Source organism: Aplidium turbinatum, chromosome 10 (assembly GCF_918807975.1).
Source record: "Aplidium turbinatum chromosome 10, kaAplTurb1.1, whole genome shotgun sequence".
In the NCBI taxonomy this organism is placed as follows: domain Eukaryota; kingdom Metazoa; phylum Chordata; class Ascidiacea; order Aplousobranchia; family Polyclinidae; genus Aplidium; species Aplidium turbinatum.
This window is the reverse complement of record NC_137481.1, coordinates 3,701,829-3,708,744: the sequence shown is the minus strand read 5'-3', so window position 1 is coordinate 3,708,744 and position 6,916 is coordinate 3,701,829. Positions and strand designations below refer to the sequence as shown.

General features: G+C 38.7%; 1 long non-coding RNA gene across 1 annotated transcript; it reads right to left on the bottom strand.

The window, feature by feature from the left end:
• Positions 1-282: 282 nt before the first annotated feature.
• On the bottom strand, positions 283-5,715 carry LOC145777924 (uncharacterized). Its single transcript, XR_014290398.1, has 4 exons — positions 5,582-5,715; positions 5,163-5,361; positions 1,705-1,845; positions 283-399 (listed from the first exon to the last, which is right to left on the bottom strand). It is a non-coding gene; the product is annotated as an uncharacterized LOC145777924 (long non-coding RNA).
• Positions 5,716-6,916: the final 1,201 nt, after the last annotated feature.

Genomic DNA, 6,916 nt, shown 5'->3' with positions numbered 1-6,916 from the left:
TCTCGAAACAAAACCCACGAGAATCTCCAAACATAGAACAGAAGTGTCGTATGATGGAATGCTGTCAAACGTCAAGAAGTTTCCTCTTGGGAGAAGTGTGAATCGTTTATTGCTTTCTGATTGGTCAATTCTGCCTAACAACAGTAGGTTTGACAAATACGCGTCAGGCAACAGTCCCGTTGGTTTAATACGAACAGAAAATCGAATTTTTTCAACAAGCAACTTTATATTTTGCATGATTTGATAAAGCGTTAGAAAGTTAATGATAGAATTGGGATGAAATGATGAAAGATTGTCTTCCATCCCATCATCAAGATCTTCCATTTCTTTCCATCCTTGACATTTTCCATCTTCCATCCCAAATTCTGTCTTCCATCCCATCCCATTCCCTGGCACCGGCTGCAACAATTAGGAGATGTTGCCTGAATTGCTGCCTCATGAGCAAGAAGAAGAATACTATGAATTGACGTCTATAACATGAGCAGTATGAGAGTATATGCGTAAAAAACAATACAGCTCAGTCGAAAAAACAAAAAATGTGATTAAATCAAAAAGTGTCGATGATACGAAAAAACTAACATGATTTTCGAACTCAGATCCCTTAAAAACAATAAGGGGTAAACGGAAGCAGAGTTAGGCCTACATGGTGATAATCTACATTGTGTTTTGGATGAAAACTTAAAATGGTTAGACGGTACCTCTACACACTGTTCAATCTTCGCAAAATCTTACACAGTAACAGATCTTAGACAACGGAAAACAAGGTAACGTGGTCCTAACAAATCTATAAACAAAAATTGTCGGGACCACCTTAGTGTGCAATGTGCATCCATTTGTGAATTTTTATCATTTCATGCGATATTTTTACTTTGTGACTTTATAAAAGGAAAAAATGCGTTTATTGAGAAAACAAAGTGTTGACAAATTTCTTGGGCTCAACAGCCCCTCTTGATGCCTTTACAGTAGGACTAGGTAGTGCAAAATTGGCGGAATGCTACTTGGTAATTAACCGAACAATCCATATTTACTTGTGTCTGTATACGGAGACCATGACAGTGGATAAACAAATCAATTTAAAGTTACATCCAGTTTGTTTACCACATTGACATACGATCGAATACAACATTGCCGACTATCTTTGAAGTTTAGCCCAGCTGTCAATAATGTTTTCATTGCATCTACAGAACTGCTTGTATTGTGATGTTAAGAAAGGTCAAGTCTGTAGGCTAATTAATTTAAAGCATTCAAATTATCTAATTAGTTGCAATAGGTATATTAGTTGCAATAGGTCGGCAGCCGTGGCCGAGTGGTTAGCGCGTTGGGCTCGCAGTCGAGAGCCTGCATGTTCGACTCCAGCCACCCGCACATGCTGTTGTTTCTCTGGGCAAGAAACTTAACGATAATTGCCTCTACCTAGTGATCGATTTCGAGTAATGGGTAGTACCAAATTTAAGTCATAAGTAAAGTAGACAACCGGAAAACAGACATTGCCGTCGGCTGCAGCGTGGGTCAGGTGTATGTCGGAAGGCGTACACCGATGCATAGCGCTCAAGTCCGCTTTCCCGCAATGCAGGATAAAGATAAACAAACAAACAAACGATCAGAGGTCAAAAGCATATTTCCTATTTACGGTCTCAACGTAAAGCAAGCAAAACCTTTAATTGATGCTGAATTGAAATTTCGAAAAGTATCGTATAAAGTTACTTGTTACTGTAGCGGCCAGTTTCCTTTGCTCCCTTTTTTGTTTTGTTGGTGCTCTCTACCGCCTTCCGCAAGGCACGCCTGACGCCTTGTAGATTTCGATAAATTTAGTTTTTTGGGTTTTTGTCCGCCATGGAAAGAGTACTGTAAGTAAATGTGTGTTTTAATCTTTTAATATTGTTTTTATGTTTCAGCACTGGAACATTGTTAAATTTAAATCAGTTTTTGATCACATGCTGAAAGAACCAAGTTAATTTGTCATAAACGCCATTGTTGGCTATTGTTCTCTGATTCCTGTTTGGTGTTACCTGGTGATTTGGTATTTGCCTAGGTTTGAACCTTTTGTTTTTTCATCTTTGTGTACTTTCTTTCTTTTATGCCTCTTGGCCATGTACGATCTGGGTGACCAAGTTTTTGCCTTTGTTGCAAATATTTGCTAGCTCCCCTTCATAGTAAACTGCATTTTTAAACAAGTTTGCTAGTGCTCAATTCAAATAGTCTCTGTAAACAGGGTTTCTACATCATTTAAATTTAACAGTAGGACATATCCTTTGTTGGTTTAAAGTTTAAACTACTTCTTTAGGTCTGAATTCATTTAAACATGTTGTTCCCGACAATTTTCACCAAATCAAACGTTATATAAAAACCGTTATGGTCTACTTAACCTAGCTGGCATCTTACGTCATGAAAATTGCTAGAAAATGTCCAAATATTGCACCATCGGTCGTAAGACCTGATGAAATATTGCATCACTACCTTTGAACACCGGTTTGAATTGCGTGACAATGTCTTTCATTATTGCGTCACAGTTACTGTCTACGTGCATTTGAGATATCGCAAATTATTCTAGTCATTCGTAAAATTGTTTGTTGGAAGTCAGTCGCATATTTAACTATTTGCTTGGTGCTTGCTAGCTGGACAAATTTTCCGTCTTTTACCTAAGTAATCTGTTCTGTAGTGACAAATTTTAGTGGTGTACGGCGTTGCATCCAATTTCGACAGCTTTGAGGCTATTTTTACAGAAATACAATTTTGAAAAGACGTTTCGAAGGAGTGTTTCTTTTTCGGTCATTACATACAGACGAACGGATTCGGAAATCTTATGTTACAATTTTCCCACGAAGAGATTATGGTTTACCGCTGTGACCATAAATAATAAAAGACGTTTTTGTTAGCTGGTAGGCCAAGAAGCACTTGAAGGCATAAATAATAAAAGACGAGTTCTTGTCAGTTGGTATGTCAAGAAGAAATTAAAGCAAAATATTAAAAGAAGATCTTGTTGGTTGGTAGTCTACAGAAGCAAAAGAAAATTAAAGACATTTCTTCTCAGTTGGTACTGAAGAACTTCAAGTTAAAAATTAAAGGCGTTTCTTTGTTGGTTCTGAAGAAAAAACAACATTGACATTCATTTGAAGAAAAAAGATTAAAGACAATCGATCTGTGCTTGAAGATTCAAGTGAACGAATCCAAGCAAGTTTTGTGGAACTCTAGGACTTCATATACCCGTACAACTACGGTATCGTGCATTTAAATTCTTTTTGTATTTTACGGTCTTTGCAGTTAAGTTTTTTTTAACTTAAATTTGTGTGTTTGTGTCACTTAATTTTTTAATTGTTAAATTTAGCCCCAACATTTAATATGTCTACACTCGGTGGCGACAGGGACTCGACCGCCGTCGACTCGACTGAGTTTAAGCCTAATGATGTTCTTTGCGGTCGGGCAGGCCATTCTGGGGAGGGACCCAGTAACGATGAGGCTAAGTCAGTTCGAGAGGCCCGGCATCTTAGAAGGGATATTTTGACTCAAATTAGGGAATTTTCTGTAGCCCTAGGTTCTTTGAGTGATAAGCAGGAACTGTTAATTTTTGGATCTAAGTTATCTATTTTAGAAGAGGAATTACGGCATTTCCATGCTCTTTTGACTAAAATTTTCAACTCTGCAATCTTGGCAGAACTTCGTGATAGGGTAGACCCCGAATTTAACTAGTTAAAAAATAACCTTGAACAAAAAGTAAGTGAGTTCTCAGATATGTTGGATGCTGACATACATCCTGAAGATAGCGCCTCAAATGTAAGCACTAGGATGTCTACGAGTTAGTCTCGGATAGTGGCACAAATTAACCTACAGCTAAGACGAGAGGAGCTCCAGATACAAGCTGAGGCCGAAGCAAGAGCTGCTGAGGCCATGGCGAGAGCTGAGACCATAAGAGCTGAGGCCGAAGCGAGAGCTGCTGAGGCCGTACGAGCAGAGGCCGCTGCGAGAGCTTCTGAGGCCGAAGCGAGAGCTGCTGAGGCCGCCGCGAGAGCAGAAGCGAGAGCTGCTGAGTTCGCACTCAAAGACGCTCAGTTGAGGGCTGAACAACGTAAAGAGGTAGTTTTAGCATAGTCTATATGTCTGGTAGTTCTTAGGACAAAACGTTGTTGTCAGTGAGGTAGTCTTTAAGAATCTAGCTGATTTTTTTTGCATTTGCGGACGGCATCTTATAATGGGACAGCAGGTCTTGCCCATCAATGGGACACTGTAAATCAACTCGACTCATTAGTAAAAAGGGAAACAAGATTCTTTAACTATGAAAACTGTAGTTGAAAAAGCAATACAAACCGGAAAAAATAGACCTGTAGCAAGAGAATTTGACATACCAAGATAAACATTGAAAAACTGGATTGACACATATACAAAAAAGCCCAAGCAAATAATGATCAAGGCAATCTACGTTTTCAACCTCATTGTGGTGTCAAAAAGATTTTTAACGATGAAGATAAGAAAAATGTAGAAAACTTTAATAATACACTACAGTAAATGTAATCAATAACAAAGTGAATATCAAGTTTATAATATGCATTTACACAGATTATAAATTCTGTCCCATTGTTAGAAATTGCCTGTCCCAATGGTGGAGCCAGATTCAACAATGGGACGTTTTGAGTAGCCTAACCTTAAAAAAACTGTGCGTTATCTCTAAACCACTGGAGATAATGAAATCAAACCAAGTGTTATTTGAAAAAAAATGCATTGGCAAAAGTGTTGCAAAAAAAAACCACTGCATTTCTTTACAAAATTAAAAAAATTAGCAAAACGCAAAATTTGTCCCATTGATGGAGGTTCTCCCCTACAAAGGATTTTTGCCGCTATCAGAGCACAGTCTGTTATTGCCGCACCCAGTATGGCATAACTTTGGTGCAGCTCACTATGATATGGTTTTGGCACAGTAATGATATTACTTCTGGCTCCGTCAGTCAACGTTCAGTGTGCAGTTTCCTGGGTTGAACTTATGATTTGAATTATGTTCTGTTGTGGAAAGACGATTGCAATCTGTTAAGTTATGTGGTGACAATAAAATCATATATGTAATAAAAAAAAACCTGACCTCGTTCTCGGATCATTTCTGCCGCATTGTTGTGCCCGAAATGTCGCTGTAGACTTAGAATTACAGCTAGATATGGGCGGATAAGTTAAGTTACCTGCTGTCCGCTACATGGTTCTTGACGTACAACAGCTCACACATCAACGCCTGCCATCCAGGCGCCCTTTTTCCCGACACATTATGGCGCTTCATGAAGATCACTTCGACATGATGAAGTCATGGAGAGACCGCTGGGAAACCATCTCACGGCCCAGTTCTAAGTCACACCAGACACCAAAGTACCACCTGGCTCAGACCTGCCAAGAAAAGAATGAGTGACTCTGAATCGCCTCCGTACTGGTGTTGGTCGTTTCAAACACAACATGTTTTTCTGGGGGTTTGTGTGACTCACCAGCCTGCGTTTGTGCCTTTATGGTGAACGTCAAACAGCACAGCACATTATAAACTATTGTCCAGTGTTTTGACCTGCAGAACATGTGGATCTCATAGACCCTGATATGAAGGCATTGCACTGACCGGAAAATGGGATGGAAGACGTTATTTTCCATCTTCCATCCTGAGATTTTCTTCCATTTCATCTCCATTCCATCTTAGAAATCTTTCATTCCATCTCAGAAATCTCTTCCATCTTCACATTTTGTGATCTCCGCGTTGAATATGCCACAAATAAACCTAAAAACCATAGGCTAAATTTAAGCTAAAAATTTAACAGCAGTATTTTCCTAAGGATTACGTACCGTTTGGTGTTAGAACTAGAAGCATAGATTGATTCTATAAATAAAGAAACAACACGTAGCAAAGTTAAAGAAACTGTAGTAGTAGTCTACGTTGGAGAAGATAAAAAAGTAACGAAAATACTTGAGAAGCAACATTACTTTTGTTCAGGTTGGAAATACTTTCAAACGTTTATTTTTGAGACATTTTTGCTTTGTTTTCTTCTGTTTTCTATCAACTTTGCCATTGTAGTTTTTCGTTTCGAAATGTAAAAAAATCTATTTCGTTTAACTGCCTTCTCGAAACAAAACCCACGAGAATCTCCAAACATAGAACAGAAGTGTCGTATGATGGAATGCTGTCAAACGTCAAGAAGTTTCCTCTTGGGAGAAGTGTGAATCGTTTATTGCTTTCTGATTGGTCAATTCTGCCTAACAACAGTAGGTTTGACAAATACGCGTCAGGCAACAGTCCCGTTGGTTTAATACGAACAGAAAATCGAATTTTTTCAACAAGCAACTTTATATTTTGCATGATTTGATAAAGCGTTAGAAAGTTAATGATAGAATTGGGATGAAATGATGAAAGATTGTCTTCCATCCCATCATCAAGATCTTCCATTTCTTTCCATCCTTGACATTTTCCATCTTCCATCCCAAATTCTGTCTTCCATCCCATCCCATTCTCTGGCACTGGCTGCAACAATTAGGAGATGTTGCCTGAATTGCTGCCTCATGAGCAAGAAGAAGAATACTATGAATTGACGTCTATAACATGAGCAGTATGAGAGTATATGCGTAAAAAACAATACAGCTCAGTCGGAAAAACAAAAAATGTGATTAAATCAAAAAGTGTCGATGATACGAAAAAACTAACATGATTTTCGAACTCAGATCCCTTAAAAACAATAAGGGGTAAACGGAAGCAGAGTTAGGCCTACATGGTGATAATCTACATTGTGTTTTGGATGAAAACTTAAAATGGTTAGACGGTACCTCTACACAGGCCCGGATTTAGGGGGGGGCAGAGGGGGCAGTTGCCCCGGGCCCCCCGACATTTGAAGGGCCCCCCTATGTGGTTAAAATGTGATTTTGTGTTATTTTTTTTTCTTTTGGCCTTCAAAGTTTCTGCAAAATG